Source organism: Ranitomeya imitator, chromosome 3, assembly GCF_032444005.1.
Source record: "Ranitomeya imitator isolate aRanImi1 chromosome 3, aRanImi1.pri, whole genome shotgun sequence".
Taxonomy (NCBI): Eukaryota; Metazoa; Chordata; class Amphibia; order Anura; family Dendrobatidae; genus Ranitomeya; species Ranitomeya imitator.
This window is the reverse complement of record NC_091284.1, coordinates 264,932,953-264,958,437: the sequence shown is the minus strand read 5'-3', so window position 1 is coordinate 264,958,437 and position 25,485 is coordinate 264,932,953.

Here is a 25,485-nt window from a genome sequence, read left to right as displayed (position 1 = left end):
AGAGAAAATCCCCAAAGGATAGACAGCCCCCCACAAATAATGACTGTGAGTGGAGAGGGAAATGACATACGTAGAATGAAACCAGGATGTAGCAAAGGAGGCCAGTCTAGCTAGATAGATAGAACAGGACAGAATACTGTGCGGTCAGTATTAAAAAACTAGAAAAATCCACACAGAGTTTACAAAAATCTCCACACCTGACTAAAGGTGTGGAGGGTAAATCTGCTTCCCAGAGCTTCCAGCTTAACTGAATAAATCCATACTGACAAGCTGGACAAAAAACATAGAATTTACAGAACAATTAAGTCCACTACATGTGGACAGAAAAGAGCAAAGCAAGGACTTATCTTTGCTGAACTGGTCAGGATATCAGTGAAATCCAAGCAGAGATGTGAATCCAACCAGGAACCATTGACAAGTGGCACTGGCTGAAGGAAAGAGCCAGGCATACAGTTAGGGCCAGAAATATTTGGACAGTGACACAATTTTCGCGATTTGGGCTCTGCATGCCACCACATTGGATTTGAAATGAAACCTCTACAACAGAATTCAAGTGCAGATTGTAACGTTTAATTTGAAGGGTTGAACAAAAATATCTGATAGAAAATGTAGGAATTGTACACATTTCTTTACAAACACTCCACATTTTAGGAGGTCAAAAGTAATTGGACAAATAAACATAACCCAAACAAAATATTTTTATTTTCAATATTTTGTTGCAAATCCTTTGGAGGCAATCACTGCCTTAAGTCTGGAACCCATGGACATCACCAAACGCTGGGTTTCCTCCTTCTTAATGCTTTGCCAGGCCTTTACAGCCGCAGCCTTCAGGTCTTGCTTGTTTGTGGGTCTTTCCATCTTAAGTCTGGATTTGAGCAAGTGAAATGCATGCTCAATTGGGTTTAGATCTGGAGATTGACTTGGCCATTGCAGAATGTGCCACTTTTTGGCACTCATGAACTCCTGGGTAGCTTTGGCTGTATGCTTGGGGTCATTGTCCATCTGTACTATGAAGCGCCGTCCAATCAACTTTGCAGCATTTGGCTGAATCTGGGCTGAAAGTATATCCCGGTACACTTCAGAATTCATCCGGCTACTCTTGTCTGCTCTTATGTCATCAATAAACACAAGTGACCCAGTGCGATTGAAAGCCATGCATGCCCATGCCATCACGTTGCCTCCACCATGTTTTACAGAGGATGTGGTGTGCCTTGGATCATGTGCCGTTCCCTTTCTTCTCCAAACTTTTTTCTTCCCATCATTCTGGTACAGGTTGATCTTTGTCTCATCTGTCCATAGAATACTTTTCCAGAACTAAGCTGGCTTCTTGAGGTGTTTTTCTGCAAATTTAACTCTGGCCTGTCTATTTTTGGTATTGATGAATGGTTTGCATCTAGATGTGAACCCTTTGTATTTACTGTCATGGAGTCTTCTCTTTACTGTTGACTTAGAGACAGATACACCTACTTCACTGAGAGTGTTCTGGACTTCAGTCGATGTTGTGAACGGGTTCTTCTTCACCAAATTAAGTATGCGGCGATCATCCACCACTGTTGTCATCCGTGGATGCCCAGGCCTTTTTGAGTTCCCAAGCTCACCAGTCAATTCCTTTTTTCTCAGAATGTACCCAACTGTTGATTTTGCTACTCCAAGCATGTCTGCTATCTCTCTGATGGATTTTTTCTTTTTTTTCAGCCTCAGGATGTTCTGCTTCACCTCAATTGAGAGTTCCTTTGACCGCATGTTGTCTGCTCACAGCAACAGCTTCCAAATGCAAAACCACACACCTGGAATCCACCCCTGACCTGTTAACTACTTCATTGATTACAGGTTAACGAGGGAGACGCCTTTAGAGTTAATTGCAGCCCTTAGAGTCCATTGTCCAATTACTTTTGGTCCCTTGAAAAAGAGGACGCTATGCATTGCAGAGCTATGATTCCTAAACCCTTTCTCCGATTTGGATGTGGAAACTATCATATTGCAGCTGGGAGTGTGCACTTTCAGCCCATATTATATATATAATTGTATTTCTGAACATGTTTTTGTAAACAGCTAAAATAACAAAACTTGTGTCACTGTCCAAATATTTCTGGCCCTAACTGTAAATAGCCGAGCAGAAAGACAATCAGTGGAAGCAGCTGCAGACTGCTAAATCCAAGGAGCAGCCATTCCACTTAAAACCACCGGAGGGAGCCCAAGAGCAGAACTCACAAAAGTGCCACTTACAACCACCAGAGGAAGCCCAAGAGCGTAATTCACAACAGCAAATGCAGTGTAATATTAAAACTACTTAATGAAAGCCTGAAGATTGAAACTCAGTCAAGTAAACCAGGAGAACACCAAGGAGCGGCAGACACCTTTAGTAGGCCCCAACCAAACTATTAGTCCCAATGCAGTTTTCAAATTCCGATAGGCTGAAAACCTGACAATTGAAGCTCCGCTTTTTTAAGAGGAGGACAGCTGTATTGAGTGGCGCAGACAGACACAGGTAGTAGGCCTTAAACCAAAAAGATGGCTCAAAGCAGTTTAAAAAAGGAAGGTTACAGAGGTACACGGGCAGCATTGGTGTGGTCAGCGGAGGACAATTGGAAGGAGGGACCGCAGACAGACTTACTAGGCCTAAAATAAAAAAGTAGGCTCTATGCACTTTTAGATAGGTTCCAGGGGTACACAGGCAGCATTGGTGTGGTCATTGGAGGACAATTGGAAGGAGGGACCGCAGACAGACTTACTAGGCCTAAAATAAAAAAGTTGGCTCGATGCAGATTTACATAGGTTCCATGGGTACACAGGCAGCATTGGTGTGGTCAGTGGAGGACAATTGGAAGGAGGGGCCACAGACAGACTTACTAGGCCTAAAATAAAAAAAGTTGGCTCTATGCAGATTTACATAGGTTCCATGGGTACACAGGCAGCATTGGTGTGGTCAGTGGAGGACAATTGGAAGGAGGGACCGCAGACAGACTTACTAGGCCTAAAATAAAAAAGTAAGCTCTATGCACTTTTAAATAGGTTCCAGCTGTACACAGGCAGCATTGGTGTGGTCAGCGGAGGACAATTGGAAGGAGTGTCTGACACAGTTAGTAGGCCAAAATAATAAATTGAGGTTAATGTCTGGCAAAAATTTTTTTTAACAAATAAACAGGTGGCATATCTAGGTACAAGGGTGGGCTCCTCTGCTGACTTGCAGACAGTGGTATTTGGTGCAAAGTATTAACTGGTGTAAATGTAGGACAGGGCCCCTGAATATTTTTACTAGCATCATATATGTCAACAAATTGGTATTGGCAGTGCCATTGAAGGATTTATCCGCATAGACTAAACAGTGGTGGAGTAATGAGAGGTAATTTTAAGTGGTAGAGCACTGTTTGAGCTTGGGGGGGAACACTCTCTCGTGGCCGGTGGTACTGGCCCAGGGCCCCTCATGTTACAACGGTGTGTCTGACGTTGGGTGCGCACCACTACCACCAGAGACACTTCATTGTACTATGAGGGACCCTGTGCCAGTGCCATCGCCCAAAAGTGGGCACACCCACCTCTTCAGACAAGCGGCACTCTCACGGGTGCATGCGCCAACTGGTGACCACGGCCCCATGGGGGGAGTCAGCCCATTTAGGGAGGTGTAAAAATGTTGTATGCTGGACATATAGCAGCTGCAAATGGAGAAATTGGAACAGACAGTAAGACCAGTCCAAAAGCAAGACCTTTTTACAGGAAAGCTAGGTGTCAGCCTGGAAAGGTGGGGCAAAATAATTAGAAATCCATGATTGGTTCATTTTAATGAAGGTTAGATCATCAACATTTTGGGTAGCCAGACGACTCCTTTTTTCGGTCAGTATTGAACCAGCAGCAATGAATACTCTTTCTGATAGCACACTAGCTGCTGGGCAAGCAAGCTCCTGCAATGCATATTCTGCCAATTCAGGCCAGGTGTCTATTTTGGATGCCCAGTAATCAAATGGGAATGACGGGTGAGGGAGAACATCGATAAGGGAGGAAAAATAGTTAGTAGCCATACTGGACAAATGTTGTCTCCTGTCACTTTGAATTGATGCTGCAGTACCTGTCCTGTTTGCGGTCATAGCAAAATCACTCCACAACCTGGTCAGAAAACCCCTCTGTCCAAAGCCACTTCTGATTTGTGCACCTCTAACACCTCTGCCATGTTGCCCCCTGCAGCTCATGTGAGAACCATCACTGCCGCTGTGTGCTGGGAATGCCTGAATCAAACGGTCTACAAGAGTTGCTTGTTTGGTTGCCAATATTTGCTCAAGGTTCTCATGTGGCATGATATTTTGCAATTTCCCTTTATAGTGTGGATCCAGGAGGCAGGCCAACCAGTAATCGTCATTAGTCATCTTTTTTATAATGCGGGGGTCCCTTTTTAGGATACGCAAGGCATAATCCACCATGTGGGCCAATGTTCCAGGTGTCAATTCACTGCTTGTGCTGGCTTGAGGAGCACTTTCTGGCAAATCAACGTCACTTGTCTCCCTCAAAAACCCTGAACCTGACCTTGCAACGCCACCAGTTTCTATTGCCCCCTGAGAAGCTATCTCATCGAAAAAATATTCATCCCCATCATCCTCCTCGTTCTCCTCCTCTTCGCCCGCCACCTCGTCCAGTAGACTTCCCTGACCAGACAATGGCTTACTGTCATCAAGGCTTCCCTCGTCCTCGGCTGCAGATGCCTGCTCCTTTATGTGCGTCAAACTTTGCATCAGCAGATGCATTAGGGGGATGCTCATGCTTATGATGACGTCATCTGCACTAACCAGGCGTGTGCATTCCTCAAAACACTGAAGTACTTGACACAGGTCTTGTAGCTTTGACCACTGCACACCTGACAACTCCATGTCTGCCATCCAACTGCCTGCCCGTGTATGTGTATCCTCCCACAAATACATAACAGCACGCCTCTGTTCGCACAGCCTCTGAAGCATGTGCAGTGTGTAGTTCCACCTTGTTGCAACGTCGATTATTAGGCGGTGCTGGGGAAGCTTCAAAGATCTCTGATGTTTCTGCATACGGCTGGAGTGTACGGGCGAACGGCGGATGTGCGAGTAAAGTCTGCGCACCTTCAGGAGCAGGTCGGGTAACCCTGGATAACTTTTTAGGAAGTACTGCATCATCAGGTTCAAGGTGTGAGCCAGGCAAGGAATGTGTTTCAGTTGTGAAAGGGCTATGGCAGCCATAAAATTCCTTCTGTTATCACTGACTACCTTGCCTGCCTCAAGATGTACACTGCCCAGCCATGACTTAGTTTCTTGCTGCAAGAACTCGGACAGAACTTCCGCGGTGTGTCTGTTGTCACCCAAACACTTAATTTCCAACACAGCCTGCTGACGCTTGCGACTAGCTGTTCCATAATGGGACACCTCGTGTGCAATAGTGGCAGCTGCGGATGGAGTGGTCGTGCGACTGCGGTCTGTGGACAAGCTCTCGCTTCTGCTGGAGGACGAGGAGGAGGGGGGCGAACGCCTACAGCCAACTGTTTCCTAGACCTTGGGCTAGGCCGAACTGTACCAATATGGCTGTCTCCTGTGAACCCTGCATCGACCACATTAACCCAGTGTGCCGTGATGGACACGTAACATCCCTGGCCATGCCTACTGGTCCATGAATCTGTTGTGAGGTGCACCTTTCTACTGACAGATTGCATGAGTGCATGGACAATGCGGTCTTTTACATGCTGGTGGAGGGCTGGGATGGCTTTTCTTACAAAGAAGTGTCGACTGGGTAGGTCGTAGCGTGGTACTGCGTAGTCCATCAGGGTTTTGAAAGCTTCGCTTTCAACTAACCGGTAGGGCATCATCTCTAACGAGATTAGTCTAGCAATGTGGGCGTTCAAACCCTGTGTACGCGGATGAGAGGATGAGTACTTCCTTTTCCTAACGAGAGTCTCTTGTAGGGTGAGCTGGACTGGAGAGCTGCATATGGTGGAACTAGCGGGGGTGATGGTGGACATGGCAGACTGAGAGAGGGTTGGTGATGGTATTCTTGCAGTTGACCTACATACAGTGTTTCCTACCACGAGCCTGGTGGTTCCCTGACTACTTTGGCCTTGCGACGAAACCTCCACATTTGCTGCAGGTGGTGTCATAAATGGTGAGGGAAGGAATGTAGCGTTGCTGACTAGCTTCATTTTGAGAGGGTGCAACAACGTTACGGGATGTTTGGTAGTTAGTCCAGGCTTGCAAGTGCATGGTGGTTAAATGTCTACGCATGCAACTTGTATTTAGATTTTTCACATTCTGACCTCTGCTGAAGGTCTTTGAGCATTTCTTACATATGACTTTGCACTGATCATTTGGATCTTGGTTAAAAAATTGCCAGATTGCACTCTTCCTACTATCGGATACCTTTTCAGGCATTGCACACTGAGCTACTTTAACCGGATGGCCACGCTGTCCTACAACTGTTTTTGGTTTTGACACACGTTTTTGGCCAGATACGGGCCTGCCAGATGAAAGCTGTTGCGATGTTGATGCCTGCTGCAGCTCCTCCTCCGCTTCAGAGCTACTGCCGGCAGCACCCTGTTCCCCCAATGGCTGCCAATCAGGGTCAACAACTGGGTCATCTATCACCTCCTCTTCTATGTCCTGTGCACCTTCCTCTGTGTCACCGTGTAGGCTGGTGCTATAGCGTTCGGGACGGGGCACCATAGTCTCATCAGGGTCACATTCTGGCTCAGTACACTGTGAGGGCAATGTTGTGATCTGAGTCAATGGAACAGCATAATAATCTAGCTGTGGCTGTGCATCTGTGCACTCCATGTCTGATTCATCTGGTAATGGGCATGACCTGTTAACAATTTCCCTTTCTAACCCAGGCACGTTATGTGTAAAGAGCTCCATGGAGTAACCTGTTGGATCGCCTGACGCATCCTTCTCTGTTCTTCTGGGTGAAGGACACAAGGAAGCGACTTGTTCCTGACCGGGAGCATCCACTGACGACGCGCTGCTTTTAAATTTTGCCCTTTCCGAAGAGGAGGCGAAAGAGCTAGAGGCAGAGTCAGCAAGGAAAGCCAAAACGTGTTCCTGCTGCTCCGGCTTTAAAAGCAGTTTTCCTACTCCCAGAAAAGGGAGCGTTCGAGGCCTTGTGTAGCCAGACAATGACGCTGGCTCAACAACTCGAGACTTAGGTGCTATATTGCTTTTCCCACGACCACCTGATGCTCCACCACCACTACCATCATTACCAGCTGGCAATGACCGCCCACGGCCTTGACCTCTTCCACATTCTTGGAAAAATGTAACCAAACTAACAAACATTATATGGTACTGTAAAACCAGTTAGAAGGTGTACGTAAACTTGTTTTGAGTTTAAATCTCCCTTTATAGGTGTGTGAGACTGCAGGAAAAAATCAGGCCCACTGTATTACACTACACAGTTTGAGAGGCAGAAAGTGGATGACAGATGCCACAAACAGGACTGACGCAGATGCACTCAATGGCAATATGAATCTCCTTTTTATGTGTGGGAGAATGCAGGAAAAAATCAAGCCCACTGTATTACACTACACAGTTTAAGTGGTAGAAAGTGAATGACAGATGACACAAACAGGACTGACGCATATGCACTCAGTGGCAATAAAAATCTCCCGTTTTTATGTGTGGGAGACAGCAGGAAAAAAATCAGGCCCACTGTATTACACTGCACAGTTTGAGTGGCAGAAAGTGGATGACAGATGCCACAAACAGGACTGACGCAGATGCACTTAATGGCAATATAAATCTCCCTTTTTTATGTGTGGGAGAATGCAGGAAAAATCAGGCCCACTGTATTACACTACACAGTTTGAGTGGCAGAAAGTGGATGACAGATGCCACAAACAGGACTGACGCAGATGCACTCAGTGGCAATAAAATCTACCTTTTTAGGTGTGGGAGAATGCAGGAAAAAATCAGGCCCACTGTATTACACTACGCAGTTTGAGTGGCAGAAAGTGGTTGGCAGATATATCAAAAATACAAGGGCTGTAGTAGAATTTCAATCTCCCTACAATGATCAAAGGACAAGTATGGCAGCAATAAAAAGGACTGCTGCACACAAGAGTGTGGACAAAGAAACAAGAGAACTGTGCAGAAAAGAAGGAGCAACAGGAAGTTTTTGCTTAGAAAAAAGCGGTTGGTTTGCACAGCGGCATACAAACAGCAATGCAGCTATCAGGGAGCCTTATAAGCTACAGAGCTGATGCACAGAAATCTAGCCTCCACTGTCCCTGCAAAGAAAAGGTGGTGTTGGACAGTGGAAATCGCTACAGCACAAGCGGTTTGGGGGTTAATATTCCCTTCCTAACAATATCCCTGCTTCAGACGCAGCTACAGCAACCTCTCCCTATGCTCAGATCGGCAGAAGTAAGATGGCGGTCGGCGTACACGCCCCTTTATAGCCCCTGTGACGCCGCAGAATGCAAGCCAATCACTGTAATGCCCTTCTCGAAGATGGTGGAGATCGAGAACTATGTCATCACGCTGCCCACACTCTGCGTCCACCTTCATTGGCTGAGAAATGGCACTGAACGCGTCATATGAAACGCGACTTTGGCACCAAGATCGCCGTCCGCATGGCCGATCCCACACTGGGATCGGCTCGGGTTTCACGAAACCCGACTTTGCCAAAAGTCGGCGACTTATGAAATTGACCGATCCGTTTCGCTCAACCCTAACCAGCAGCACTCTACATTCAGCAATTTTGTTCCCCCACTAGGAACTATCAGGAGCGCCAGTGCTTTTTACTTTCTTTCAAAGTATAACAGAAACATATGCACCACTTCTGCATTTATCACCCACTCCTAGTTTTGGCTTACAAATACTGATGTAAAATACTGACCAAATACTGCTAGTGTGATGGCACCCTTAATTCACGGGTAAAGTCAGTATTCAGTGAAGACAGATTTTCTTATTACTAAGATAAAAGATTACTTTTGGTACTCATAAGGCTCTATGGAGGAGGCGGAGCTAGAAGCAGACACATGCTAATGCAAGTTCAGCTGATATGACAGTTACACTTTAACCCCTTTCTGACATGTGACGTACTATCCCGTCGAGGTGGGGTGGGCCCGTATGACCACCGACGGGATAGTACGTCATATGCGATCGGCCGCACTCACGGGGGGAGCGCGGACGATCGCGGCCGGGTGTCAGCTGACTATCGCAGCTGACATCCGGCACTATGTCACGGACCACCCCTGGCACATTAACCCTGGCACACTGCAATCAAACATGATCCCAGCGTTCCAGCGGTATAGGGAAGCATCGCGCAGGGAGGGGGCTCCCTGCGGGCTTCCCTGAGACCCCCGGAGCAACGCGATGTGATCGTGTTGCTCCGAGGGTCTCCTATCTTCCTCCCCGCAGCAGGCCCGGATCCAAAATGGCCACGGGGCTGCATCCGGGTCCTGCAGGGAGGTGGCTTCACAGCACCTGCTCAGAGCAGGCGCCGGGAAGCCTCTATGAGTGCACGTCAGATCGCTGATCTGACACAGTGCACAGCAAAGTGTCAGATCAGCGATCTTACACTATAACATGATGCCCCCCCTGGGGCAATGTTATAGTGTAAAAAAAATTAATCACATGGGTAAAAAAAAAATGTAAAAAAAATCCGAAAAAAAAAAAATATATTGTTCCCATAAATACGAGTACATTTCTTTATCTAAATAAAACAGAAAAACAATAAAAGTACACATATTTAGTATCACCTCGTCCATAACGACCCAACCTATAAAACTGACCCCTTCAGTGAAGACCGTAGAAAAAAAAAAACAAGGCAAAAAGCAATGCTTCATTGTCATACCACCAAACAAAAAGTGGAATAACACGCGATCAAAAAGACGGATATAAATAACCATGGTATCACTGAAAACATGATCTTGTCCCGTAAAAAACGAGCCACCATCCAGCATCACCAGCGGAAAAATAAAAAAGTTATAGTCCTCAGAATAAAGCGATGCAAAAATAATTATTTTTTCTATAAAATAGTTTTTATCGTATAAAAGCGCCAAAACATTAAAAAATGATATAAATGAGGTATCGCTGTAATCATACTGACCCGAAGAATAAAACTGCTTTATCTATGTTACCAAACGCGGAACGGTATAAACGCCCCCCCAAAAGAAATTCATGAATAGCTGGTTTTTGGTCATTCTGCCTCACAAAAATCAGAATAAAAAGCAATCAAAAAATGTTATCAATAAAAACGTCAACTCGTCCCGCAAAAAACAAGACTTCACATGACTCTGTGGACCAAAATATGGAAAAATTATAGCTCTCAAAATGTGGTAACTAGGGTTGAGCGAAACGGGTCGGTAATTTTCAGAAGTCGCCGACTTTTGGCAAGGTCGGGTTTCATGAAAACCGACCCGACCCCTGTGTGGGGTCGGCCATGAGGTCGGCGATCTTCTGAATCTGGTATCGGAATTCCGATACCGAGTTCCGATATGTTTGCAATATCGGAAATCGGTATTGGAATCCATATTTAAGTGTAAAAGAAAGAATTAAAATAAAAAATATTGCTATACTCACCCTCTGACGCGCCCTGGTACTAACCGGCAGTCTTCCTTCCTTAGAATCAGCGCTTGAAAGACCTTCGGTGATGTCGCGGCTTGTGATTGGTCGTGCGACAGCCCATGTGACCGCTCACGCGACCAATCACAAGCCGCAACGTCACCGAAGGTCCTTCAAGCGCTGATTCTTAGGAAGGAAGGCTGCCGGAAAGAAGCAGGGTGCGTCCGAGGGTGATTATATTCTTATTATGTATATACTCACACTCGGACGCGCCCTGCTTCTTTCCGGCAGCCTTCCTTCCTAAGAATCAGCGCTTGAAGGACCTTCGGTGACGTCGCGGCTTGTGATTGGTCGCGTGAGCGGTCACATGGGCCGTCGCGCGACCAATCATAAGCCGCAACGTCACCGAAGGTCTTTCAAGCGCTGATTCTAAGGAAGGAAGACTGCCGGATAGTACCAGGGCGCGTCCGAGGGTGAGTATAGCAATATTTTTTATTTTAATTCTTTCTTTTACACTTAAATATGGATCCCAGGGCCTGAAGGAGAGTTTCCTCTCCTTCAGACCCTGGGAACCATAGTAACCCATTGCAATGCATTGGGTTTCGGGTTTCGGCCGACCCCGACCCCGACTTTTTTATAGGATCGGCCTATTTCACTCGACCCGACTTTTGAGAAAGTCGGGTTTCGTGAAACCCGACCCGAGCCTATAAAAGTAAAGGTCGCTCAACCCTAGTGGTAACGCAAAAAATATTTTTTGCAATAAAAAGCGTCTATTAGTGTGTGACGGCTGCCAATCATAAAAATCCGCTAAAAAACCCACTACAAAAGTAAATCAACCCCCCTTCATCACCCCCTTAGTTGGGGAAAAATTAAAAGATTTAAAAAAATGTATTTATTTCCTTTTTCCCATTAGGGCTAGGGTTAGGGTTAGGGCTAGGGTTAGGGTTAGGGCTAGGGTTGGGGCTACGGTTAGGGCTACAGTTAGGGTTGGGGCTAAAGTTAGGGTTAGGGTTGGGGCTAAAGTTAAGGTTAGGGTTTGGATTACATTTACGGTTGGGAATAGGGTTGGGATTAGGTTTAGGGGTGTCAGGGTTAGGGGTGTGGTTAGGGTTACCATTGGGATTAGGGTTAGGGGTGTGTTTGGATTAGGGTTTCAGTTATAATTGGGGGGTTTCCACTGTTTAGGCACATCAGGGGCTCTCCAAACGCGACATGACGTCCGATCTCAATTCCAGTCAATTCTGTGTTGAAAAAGTAAAACAGTGCTCCTTCCCTTCCGAGCTCTACCGTGTGCCCAAACAGGGGTTTACCCCAACAAATGGGGTATCAGCGTACTCAGAACACATTGGAAAACAACTTTTGGGGTCCAATTTCTCCTGTTACCCTTGGGAAAATACAAGACGGGGCTAAAAAATAATTTTTGTGGAAAAAAAAAAGATTTTTTATTTTCACGGCTCTGCGTTATAAACTGTAGTGAAACACTTGGGGGTTCAAAGTTCTCACAACACACCTAGATAAGTTCCTTGGGGGGTCTAGTTTGCAATATGGGGTCTACTGTTTAGGTACATTAGGGGCTCTGCAAATGCAATGTGACGCCTGCGACCATTCCATCTAAGTCTGCATTCCAAATGGCGCTCCTTCCCTTCCGAGCTCTCCCATGCGCCCAAACGGTGGTCCCCCCACACATATGGGGTATCAGCGTACTCAGGACAAATTGGACAACAACTTTTGGGTCCAATTTCTCCTGTTACCCTTGGGAAAATACAAAACTGGGGGCTAAAAAATAATTTTTGTAGAAAAAAAAAAGAATTTTTTACTTTTACGGCTCTGCATTTTAAACTTCTGTGAAGCACTTGGTGGGTCAAAGTGCTCACCACATACCTAGATAAGTTCCTTAGGGGGTCTACTTTCCAAAATGGTGTCACTTGTGGGGGGTTTCAATGTTTAGGCACATCAGTGGCTCTCCAAACGCAACATGGCGTCTCATCTCAATTCCTGTCAATTTTGCATTGAAAAGTCAAACGGCGCTCCTTCCCTTCTGAGCTCTCCCATGAACACAAACAGTGGTTTACCCCCAAATATGGGGTATCAGCGTACTCAGGACAAATTGTACAACAACTTTTGGGGTCCATTTCTCCTGTTACCCTTGGTAAAATAAAACAAATTAGAACTGAAGTAAATTTTTTGTGAAAAAAAGTTAAATGTTCATTTTTATTTAAACATTCCAAAAATTCCTGTAAACACCTGAAGGGTTAATAAACTTCTTGAATGTGGTTTTGAGCACCTAGAGGGATGCAGTTTTTAAAATGGTGTCACACTTGGTTATTTTCTATCATATAGACCCCTCAAAATGACTTCAAATGAGATGTGGTCTCTAAAAAAAATGGTGTTGTAAAAATGAGAAAATGCTGGTCAACTTTTAACCCTTATAACTCCCTAACAAAAAAAAATGTTGGTTCCAAAATTGTGCTGATGTAAGTAGCCATGTGGGAAATGTTACTTATTAAGTATTTTGTGTGACATATCTCTGTGATTTAAAGGGACACTGTCACCTGAATTTGGAGGGAACAATCTTCAGCCATGGAGGCGGGGTTTTGGGGTTTTTGATTCACCCTTTCCTTACCCGCTGGCTGCATGCTGGCTGCAATATTGGATTGAAGTTCATTCTCTGTCCTCCGTAGTACATGCCTGCGCAAGGCAAGATTACCTTGTGCAGGCATGTACTACGGAGGACAGAGAATGAACTTCAATCCAATATTGCAGCCAGCATGCAGCCAGCGGGTAAGGAAAGGGTGAATCAAACACCCAAAAACCCCGCCTCTATGGCTGAAGATTGTTCCCTCCAAATTCAGGTGACAGTGTCCCTTTAATTGCATAAAAGTTCAAAGTTGGAAAATTGCAAAATTTTCAAAATTTTCACCAAATTTCCATTTTTTTTCCACAAATAAACGCAGGTAAAATCAAAGAAATGTTACCAGTAACATGTTGTACAATATGTCACGAGAAAACAGTGTCAGAGTCACCAAGATCCGTTGAAGCGTTTTAGAGTTATAACCTCATAAAGGGACAGTGGTCAGAATTGTAAAAATTGGCTTGGTCATTAACGTGCAAACCACCCTTGGGGGTAAAAGGTTAAGCTAAAAAAGGATTACATTTTGGTGTCACCATTATTGTACTGGCCACACAATGAGAACCTATAAAAATTAAATTTTTTTCACCTATCCAACGCACTCTTCATTTTTTTTCCAACATATTCCAGTACATTGTAAAGTAAATAATAAGTTAAAATAAGTTAAAATTCATCCATGAAAAAAAACAAGCCGTATTACGTAAATGGAGAATAACAAGTTATTGCTTTTGTAAAAAAAAAATCAAAAGTGTAAACATGATTTGCTGACAACGAGAAGGGGTTAATGATCAGCACATAAAAGGTTCATGCAGATTTGTTTTAATGTCATCTGCTGATGGTAGATTTAATGACATAGATTGGGTGATTATGGAATTCATCACTTCCCCTCTTCTTCACTTAAGAACTCTGGAGCCTTCTAGACGTCTTCAGTCTTTTCTGGACTTCTCCCAGTCCTCCACGCTAACTGTAAGGCCGGCGTCACACTAGCAAGTTTTATGGACGTATGAGCGCAGAAAATACGTCCAGAAAATACGCATTGCACACGGCCCAATGATTCTCTAAGGCCCAGCTCCTATCTACCTTATTTTACGAATCCGTATTATGCGGTCTTGTACGGCCGTAGAAAATCGCAGCATATGTCAGTGAGACACACATATATATATATATATATATATATATATATATATATATTGTTAGGACTGGCGGAACGCACCAAGTTTAAGATGGAATAGTATCAGGTGCGTTCGCAGTCCGGGGTCCACCGTGCAGGTGAAAACCTGCTGCTAGTGATGACGGACGATATGGCTGTACAATGTGAATACACACACGGGTTTACTTCACCCTGTGTGAAGGAAGCGAACCCTGTTGCATCACAGGGCCACGGTACCGCACCAAGAGCGCAAGCAAGGAGTCTCAGAACTCAATCCCAAGACACAGGAATAGAGTTCATAAAAAACCTCATGCGCTCGACACCGCTACTGGGGTGTCAGAGAGACAGAAATAAATGTATTAAAGATGCACGTGAGTGCCTCACTGGTGGACTCCACTAACCACCCAGGCTTGGGTCAGGAAAGCGCTGAGAAAGCGCACGGCGCCGCACTGGCGGTCACAGCAACTAGACGCTGTAATGTGTGTTTCGTGCTGATGGCTTAGTCGGGCGCTAGATAGCTACCATCATTCGCGAACAGTCAACAACACTAGGAATGGGAATGATTTAGGAGCTTTCATCCATCGACATACATCCATCTACACACACACATTATATCAAGTCAATACTAGCGCATGGCCGTGCGGTCATGCGCAGCTTATATAGTTGCAGCACGTTCAGGACCTTCGAATAAAGGACCAATGGGAAGCTGCTACCGAAGTTTTGCACTTTCAGGACCTTCCTGGAGGACCAATGGGATGTGCTGCAGTACCTGAGCATGTGACCCTCGATCTCCAACAGGAGATCTTGCCCTGGGCATGCCCAGAAAGAGAAAAGCAGGACTTAGTCCCAAAAGCATCTGCTCGCCGCTGCCCAACACTGACTTCAATGGCAGAAGCAGGAAAAGCAGCAGTAACTGTTTGTACAGAGTGGGACTGAGCAAGACGCTGGGACCGACGTCTATGCTGAGCAGACTCCACTGCGGCAGGAGAAGAATGGGAGACCGCAGCGGAGACAGCCTGAGATTCCCCTTGTGCAGAGGTGGGAACTCGACCCCTAACATATATATATTTAATTCAGCGCTAGATAGCCGAAAAGCCGGTAATTCAATTGCCGGCTTTTCCTATCTTCTTCACAAACCCGACAGGATATGAGACATGGTTTACATACAGTTAACCATCTCATATCCCTTCTTTTATTACATACTCCTCTTTACTAATGTAACAAGTGTCTCTGTGTAAAATGTGGGGTCTCCAGCTATTAAATTAAAGGGTTAAATCCCGGAAAAAATTGGCGTGGGCTCCCGCGCAATTTTCTCTGCCAAAGTGGTAAAGCCAGTGACTGAGGGCAGATATTAAAAGCCTGGAGAAGGTCCATGGTTATTGCCCCCCCCTGGCTAAAAACATCTGCCCCCAGCCACCCCAGAAAAGGCAAATCTGGAAGATGCGCCTATTCTGGCACTTAGCCTCTCTCTTCCCACTCCCGTGTAGCGGTGGGATATGGGCTACTGAAGGGTTAATTTCACCTTGCTATTGTAAGGTGACATTAAGCCAGGTTAATAATGGAGAGACGTCAATTATGACATCTATCCATTATTAATCCAATAGTACGAAATGGTTAATAAAACACACACACATCATTAAAAAGTATTTTAATGAAATAAAGACACGTGGTGTTTTAATATGTTTTTATTATACTCTTGTGTGTGTTTTTATTATACTCTTAATCCACGTGAAGACCTTTGTCACCTGAAACAAAGTTAAAAGAAACAAACAACAATATTCCATACCTCTGCATTAGCAGAGCTCCTGAATGTAAAATGATTTAACCCCTTCAGATGGATTTACAGCGTGGGACAAGACTGAACGACGGAAGGTATGGAATATTGTTGTTTGTTTTTTTTAAGTTTGATTCAGGTGACAAGGGTCTTCAGGTGGATTAAGAGTATTATAAAATATTAAAACACCATGTGTCTTTATTTAATTAAAATAATTTTTAATAATGTATGTGTTTTATTAACCATTTCGTACTATTTGATTAATAATGGATAGCTGTCATAATTGACGCCTCTCCATTATTAACCTGGCTTAATGTCACCTTATTAATCACTAATCCCATATCATTACACATGGGAAGAAGAAGCGATCCCATACAATTAAAACCAATGTTTATTAAATAATTCTATAAAAATGATACAATAAAAAAGCAAAACAGACCGTAGGGGACACCAAATATGCAAGGCTGTAACTATATTGATTACTAAATAGTCACCAGACAATATGAATACATATCCACACTGATATAATGGAGGACTATGGCAACCTACACCAACAATTAGCAATATAACAACGAAAAAGCCGAAGCATGTATGTTATAATATGGTCGCTGCCTACATAAACATATATATAGCACAGTGGCTTAAGTACAGGCAGCAACAATGAATACCAATGTATGTGGCCAAAAAATATCCATCCTAATACACCCAGCATAAATATCTATATTATGACTGGCAGAAAAGGTGTGCATACCTTGCATGGATGGCGTCCCCTCACCCCGACGCGCGTTTCTCCTCCTGCTTCTTCCGGACTCCCCCGGAAGAAGCAGGAGGCGAAACGCGCATCAGGGTGACACCATGTCACGTTTGGAGAACCCCTGATGGACCTAAACATTGAAACCCCCCACAAGTGACACCATTTTGGAAAGTAGACCCCCTAAGGAACTTATCTAGCTTTGTTTTGACAGCTTTGAACCCCCAAGTGTTTCACTACAGTTTATAATGCAGAGCCATGAAAATAAAAATTATTTTTTAGCCCCCAGTTTTGTATTTTTCCAAGGGTAACAGGAGAAATTCGACCCCAAACGTTGTTATCCAATTCGTCCTGAGTACGCTGATGCCCCATATGTGGGGAGAACCACTGTTTGTACGCATAGCAGCGCTCGGAAGGGAAGGAGCTCCATTTGGAATGCAGACTTAGATGGATTGGTCTGCAGGCGTCACGTTGCATTTGCAGAGCCCTTGATGCACCTAAACAGTAGATACCCCCCAGAAGTGACACCATTTTGGAAAGTAGACCCCCCAAGGAACTTATCTAGATGGGTTATGACAACTTTGAACACCCAAGTGTTTCACTACAGTTTATAATGCAGTCGTGAACATAAAAATTAAATTTTTTCACACAAAAATGTTTTTTTAGCCCCCCAAATTTTTATTTTCCCAAGCATAACAAGAGAAATTGGGCCCCAATAGTTGTTGTCCGATTTGTCCTGAGTATGCTGATACCCCATATGTTGGGGTAAAGCCCTGTTTGGGCACACAGGAGAGCTTGGATTGGAAGGACCACTGTTTTACTTTTTCAACCCAGAATTGGCTGGAATTGAGATCGGATGCCATGTCGCGTTTGTAGAGCCCTGATGTGCCTAAACAGTGAAACCCCCAATTCTAACTGAAACCCTAACCCCAACACACCCCTAACCCTAATCCCAACCATAACTCTAACCACACCCCTAACCCTGACACACCCCTACCCCTAATCCCAACCGTAAATGTAATCCTAACCCTAACTTTAGCCCCAACCCTAACTTTAGCCCCAACCCTAACCCTAACTTTATCCCAAACCCTAACTTTAGCCCCAACCCTAACCCTAACTATAGCCCCAACCCTAACTCTAAATTTAGCCCCAACCCTAACCCTAGCCCCAACCCTAACCCCAACCCTAGCCCCAACCCTAACCCTAACCCTAGCCTTAACCCTAACCCTAACCCTAATGGGAAAATGGAAATAAATACATTTTTTTAATTTTTTAATTTTTCCCTAACTAAGAGGGTGATGAAGCGGGGTTTGATTTACTTTTCTAGCGGGTTTTCTAGCGGATTTTTACGATTGGCAGCCGTCACACACTAAAAGACGCTTTTTATTGCAAAAAATATTTTTTGCGTTACCACATTTTGAGAGCTATACATTTTCCATATTTTGGTCCACAGAGTCATGTGAGGTCTTGTTTTTTGCGGACGAGTTGACGTTTTTATTGGTAACATTTTCGGGCACGTGACATTTTTGGATGGCTTTTTATTCCGATTTTTGTGAGGCAGAATTACCAAAAACCAGCTATTCATGAATTTTTTTTTGAAGGGGGGTTTATACCGTTCCGCATTTGGTAAAATGGATAAAGCAGTTTTATTCTTCGGGTCAGTACGTTTACAGCGATACCTCATTTATATCTTTTTTTATGTTTTGGCGCTTTTTATACGATAAAAACTATTTTATAGAAAAAATAATTATTTTTGCATTGCTTTATTCTGAGGACTGTAACTTTTTTATTTTTTTGCTGATGATGCTGTGTCATGGCTCGTTTTTTGCGGGACAAGATGACGTTTTCAGTGGTACCATGGTTATTTATATCCGTCTTTTTGATCGCGAGTTATTCCACTTTTTGTTCGGCAGTATGATAATAAAGTGTTGTTTTTTGCCTCGGTTTTTTTAAGGTGTTCACAGAAGGGGTTAACTAGTTGGACAGTTTTATGGGTCGGGTCGTAACGAACGGGGCGATACTAAATATGTGTACTTTTATTGTTTTTTTTAAATTTAGATAAAGAAATGTATTTATGGGAACAATATTTTTTTTCTTTATTTAGGAATTTTTATTTTATTTTTTTTTACACATCTAAAAAATATTTTTTTTACTTTTTTACTTTGTTCCAGGGGGGACATCACTGAGTAGTGACAGATTGCTGATCTGACACTTTGCAGACCACTGTGTCAGATCAGTGATCTAGCGTGCCCTGCTGCTTGGTTACCAGCGCCTGCTCTGGACCCGGAAGTAGTCCCTGCAGGACCCGGAAGTAGCCCCGCGGCCATTTTGGATCTGGGGCCTGCAGGGAGGAGACGCTTGGTACAAGGTGAGCACATCGCCTTGTACCGATCGTGTCAGGGAAGCCCGCAGGGAGCCCCCTCCCTGCGCGATGCTTCCCTATGCCCCTGGAACACTGCGGTCATGTTTGATCGCGGTGTGCCGGGGGTTAATGTGCTGGGAGCGGTCCATGACCGTTCCTAGCACATAGTGCCGGATGTCAGCTGCTATAGTCAGCTGACACCTGGCCGCGATCGGCCGCGCTCCCCCCGTGAACGCGGGCGATCGCATATGACGTACTATCCCATCACTTTGAATTAAGTCTCAGGTCACCTTGACGGGATAGTACGTCATATGGGATTAACCCTTTAATTTGATAGCTAGAGACCCCAAATTTTACACAGAGACTGTATGTAAACCATGTCTTACATCCTGTTGCGTTTGTGAAGGAGATAGGAAAAGCCGGCATTTGAATTACCGGCTTTTCTGCTATCTAGCGCTGAACTAAATATATATATATATATGTCTCACTGACATAGATATATATAGACTGTATATATGTTTTTAATAATATTTGAGCTGATGGATCCATGATATGTCCATTTTGCAATTCTGCAAGAAAAAAATCGCCATACGGAAGCCATACGGATGCCATATGGATGACGCACGGATAAATTTGTGCGTAAAAATCGCATCCTCGCATTGAATACAGAACAGTGTTTTGGACAATTACTACATATTACAGCCGTAAAATACAGACCATATTTTCATAAGCTGAGTATGACGCTGGCCTAAAGGGTGACCTTCTCCCCTTTTCAACTTTTTATCATGCTGCAGGGTTGTCCGGGATTGGTTTACAGACACAAAGGCTACAGCTCCTAGTAGTATTTTCAGGCTGAAGTCTATCCTCTGATGGCCTGGTCTGGGTTTGCAGCCCCAGACTGGCTTCAGGTCTGAGTAGACATAGACTCCCGCTGCCTCTTGCATTGAGTTGTAGCCCAGGGCTGCACTGCCGCTTCTCATCCTCCACCCATTGGTTGATTTCACGGAGGCGCCTCTCTCTTCTACGGGTCTTCTCCTTTTCCCATTCTTTTTTCCATTTCTCCATAACTTTTGCTGTGCACGGCCATTATATCCTCTAGTGTTCTCCGGCATAGTGCTGCTCAGCACTTGCTTATCTGCACCGCCGGAAGCCATGATAACTGTCGACTTCACTCTCACAAATGCTTGCACTGCTGCTCTCTGTTTGCCTCACTGCAGACCATCCCCGGTGTCAGCTTCTTCTTGGTCTTTTTCGCTTCAGCCCACTCTTCCGGGGGCCATCCCTCCGACACTCTCACCACATCACTCATCACTTCTGTGACTCTGCCTTCTCCCACAGTTCTTTCACTTGTTTTGTCTTACCTGGTGGGCCGTACTTAATTTATAACACAATTCTCACTTTGGGACGAACGCTGGTGTGAGGGACAAGGGAGACTCCATTTTGGATTTATTAATTCAGGCTCAATATATTGTCCTTCCACCTCTAATTTGTAACCCCTACCCTTGGGATAAGTAAACAAATTTCCAAAAGAAAAGGAACATGCCATATGGCCAAAGAATTACAGGCCACATGTTAATTAAGGCAAGGAGGAACAGAGCTTGGACCCCCTGCTGTATTTTGTGCAAGGCGGCCAACCTCAATCAGCTATCAATGGAAAGTGTAGACACTTCGGAACCGACACCTAGAGATGAATTATGAGAGTATCATGCATCTCGGAGTTAAGTCCAAAATACCACCAGAATCCTGGGAGCCCTCCGCACACCCCTATATCTCATTTTCCTCTAGCTGTCCCAGATACCGGGCTATCAAGACTGGCTCTCCAGAACCACTTAGCCCCAAAGAACCCGTTGAGATGTCAGTCATCCCATTTGGACCACCCATTAGGAAGTTATAACCCATCCTAGATATTGGAACTTATTTCAGCTAGGAGGTCAAAAGAGGAGAGTTCAGTCCAACCCAGAGGAGAAAATTACCGCACACTCAAAACTGGTATGATGCAAGAAGGTATATGCCAAATTTAATTAGTATAACAAAAAAAGGTTGCCACACAGAAATTGTAGATAGAAACCCAACGTTTCGACCCTCCTGGGTCTTATTCATGGGCACGCGAGCGCCGCTGATCCAGGAATATGGGACACAGGACATTAAAAGCTCACCACAGAAGTGACGGCCACTCCATTGGAGCTCCATTCACAAGGGACACTTAGGCCTTTACTGGCTACACAGCAAGTAACAGGATATGCATTAAAGGGACTGTTTGCCCACCTTCTACTCTTGCCACTTGTGTATGTTTATTCAAAAAAATCAAGTAACCCCATGAATAAGACCCGGGAGGGTCGAAACGTTGCGTTTCTATCTACAATTTCTGTGTGGCAACCTTTTTTTGTTATCCTAAATACATTTGGCATATACCTTCTTGCATCATACCAGTTTTGAGTGTGCGATAATTTTCTCTATACGATTTACTGGACCACACGGTCTGTTTTACCAGCACCTCCTTGCCCCTGACCTAAGTGCACACCATTACCCTCATATATGCAACCCAGTGGAGAGGTGAGAAATATGGGATGGGGTGAGCTAGGGGTTAAAAGCTAGCTTCACACATTTAGTAGGTGTCATTGTTCTGCCATGGAAGCCATGTCATGTCACATGTGGAGATGGACCAGACACTAAGAAAGTACCTGTGAACTTGAGCCCTTCCCTGTGGGCCCACATGCTATAAAAAATGGTAACTTGACACAAACAGCTAATTGCAATCCCATACCTGTACCCTACATTTATCTGTACTTCTGGCTGTAATATTATCTGCATATTGCTTTGTATATATTTGTATTATTTATTGCACCTTTCAGCAAATAAAATATCAATTAATTTTGGCTGCTCTTTTATCTCTAAACCTGATTTCCCATGTCCGTGAGTCCGGCTAGTACTTATACGCTACTTGGGGTTGGTTTCTGACCCGATATAAGCTTGATAACGGACCAGGCTTATATCTAACTAGGAACTGATGGCAGCATACCTTTCTGGTGTTATTGTGGGATCCTGGCAGTGACAGACTGGAGGTTTATATATATATTCCCGACCTGGGACTGGTAATATATATACCACCTTCACTACAGAGTGCATCTATAACCAGTACGTAACAGGGGAGCCTCCCCGGTGACTACTTATCTTAGGTGCAGTTCCCTGACTGACCTGAGGGTAAGGGGGCTCCAGAGAGCTGAAACTGTATAAGCTCCTTCACAGATTGGTGACGGTGGTGGAATATTCGTATCCCCCTGGTTCTCATTTCTTCGCACCTGGTTTCAGCACATCCCGTCTTCTGGGTCAAACCTTCTATGGGTAGAACACATTTTCATACCCGTGCCTTCCACTCCCAAGATGGGCCAGTGGGCATGGTGTCCCTCCATACACTTGTATTGAGCCGAGGTTGCTCCCCGTCTATTGACGTTGCCAGCCAGTGGGCATGCCCCAACTTATTCACAAACTTCATATAGCCCTTGCCACTTGGCCATAAGCTTGCTTTCAGTGGTGGACATCAAAACCAACACCCAATCTCCTGCTTTAACAGAGTGGGCCGTGGCCTTTTTATTACATATGCAGCCCTGCGCTGCCTGAGCATCCACCAAATGCTCCTTTACTGTAGGCATGACAGCTGCAATTTGGTCCTGCATATTGACCAAGTGCTTAATGACACTTATGTGGTGTAGGTTCCTGCTCCCATGTCTCTTTGGATACGTCTAGCAGACCCCAAGGATGCCTGCCATACAGTAGCTCAAAGGGTGAAAATCCTGTGGAAGTCTGCGGTACCTCGCGAATGGCGAACATCAAGTTGGACAACAACATGTCCCAATCTCTTCCATCCTTGGAGACTACCTTCTTCAACATGGATTTAAGGGTTTTGTTGAAGTGCTCAACTTGTCTGTCAGTCTAAGGGTGGTACACCTACGTGTGCAACTGTTTTATTTTGAAAAGCCTGCACAGTTCCTTCATCACCTTGGACATGAAAAGGAGTCCCATGATCAATGAGGATCTCCTTTGGTAGCCCAAGGCGACAGAACATGGCAAACAACTCCTGGGCGATAAGCTTAGCCGAGGTGTGCCGAAGCGGAATGGCTTCAGGGTACCAGGTGGCATAGACTACGACTACAAATATGTGTTGGTGGCCCCTGGCAGATTTTACTATTGGCCCTACCAGATCCATCGAAATCCGCTCAAAAGGTACCTCTATAATGGACAGAGGCACCAACGGACTCTGGTAGTTCACGGTGGGTGAGGTTAGTTGGCACTCTGGACACATATCACAATACCTCTGAACATCAGCGTAGACCCTAGGCCAAAAAAATGCTGCAGTATGCACTCCTGCGTCTTTTTGGCCCCCAAATGCCCTCCCAGCATGTGAGTGTGAGCCATGTCGAGCACCACCCGACGGTAGGTTTGGGGCGCTACCAGTTGTTCAACACTTCATCCTGGACATTATCAACCCTGTATAATAACTCCTGGTTGATCGCCATACGGTAAAACACTGTCTCCACACCCGCTTGCTGAGCCACCCCATTTTACCTTGATTACTCTTTCCTGTGCCCGGATCAGAGTGGGATCCTGGAGCTGAGCTGTCCCGAACTTACAAGGGAAAACTTACAGCTCGGGGATCAGTGGGGTCTCCTCAGCCTCTCCTGCCAATTCCTTTAGGGAACCTATCAGGCTTACACTCTGTCCCTAGGTTGGTGACCCCTATGGCAGGTATCCCTGCCTTGGGATCTTCTGGTTCTGTGCCCTGAATAGCATTTACCCTGGGAGGGTTAACCCTGATCTCCCACAGGGACCAGAACAGGAGTAAGTCTCTTCCCAATACAGTCCCATATGGAAGAGTCTTTACCACTCCCACCACATGTCTTATCTCTCCACACGGGGTGGAAAACATAACCTCCACGGTCGGGTACTCTCGAAGTTCCCCATGTACCATCCCCACCTTCCGTTCATAGGAGTTGTCCCCAGCAACAAGGGACCTATGTACCAGAGTCAATAAGCTCCCCGAGTCCAAGAGAGCATCCATCTGGTACCCATTAACGGGTACCTTGCACAGCTGGGGCTCGATATCGGTAGTGTCTGTAGTGGTGGAGCAGACTAGCTGGGCATACATGGACATTCGGCAAGTAAACCCGCAGTCTATGGGTTCAGCTGTCAAGGGGCAGTTAGCAGCCACATGTCCAGGGTCCTAGCACTGCCAACACTTGAGAGCTGTGGCGCGACTGGACCTTGGGCCCGACTTAGGGGACACAGATCTGCTGTCACTCTCCCTTCTGGATACCCCTCGGTATAGGCTCAGTCCTGATTGGCCCCAATAGATGGACGTGGATTTTTCCTGCTAGGTTGGTGGGGCCCAATGTGACAGCCATAATGGACCACTACCTGGTCCAGAGTGTCCGGGTCCCCTTGCCCCACCCAACGCTGTATGGCTGCTGGCAGAGCCCACATCAGTTGGTCCACCATCACCTTCTCCACCATCTGGGTCTGAGTCAAAGTCTCAGGTTGGAGTCACCTTTTCACAAGCTGCAGCAAGTCATAAACATGAGACCAGGCAGATTGAGCTTCCACCAAAGTCCATGAAAGCACTTGTTAGGCTCTCACGTAGGTATTAACCCCCAGTAGGGCAAGGAACGTACCTTTTAGCTTGGCGTAGTCCTGGGCGTCATCCCGACTGAGGTCAACGTAGGCCTTTGGAGCATCACTTCTCAGGAATAGAGCCACCACTTCGGCCCACTGGAACATTGGCAGATTCTCCCACTCTGCCGTGCGCTCATAGATGGTGAGGAAAGCTTCCACAACATCTTCCAGACTCAGTTTCCTCAAAGTGGAGTGGACCTTGTCTTGGGACTCGCAATGTTCCAGGGTCGGTGCTGGAGGTGTCTCACGCAAGGCTGCAATTTGCTGCAGCAACAGGTTATTGGTCTGTTGCTGTTATTGCTGTGTGAGGACCAGCTGCCTCAGGATTTCCTCCATTTTGTCCACAGGCATGGGTTGCAGTGCGGCAGGCCTAATGACAGACATATAGGAGAAACATAAAGAACCAAGAGTCTTTAAATCCCAAAACATAATTCGAACATAAGAGAAAATAGACTAGTGTAAGGCCATAAAATATAAGAAAAATAACTTTATTAATATATAAATATATAGGTCAAACACACAAATACATTACATAAAAACAAAAAAACAAAACAAACTGGACAGGTCTATAGGAAGATGATGCAAACTGGCAGGGGCCGGCAATCCAAAACAAAAAAAGGGGCTTACACGTGTATAAAAACCACACA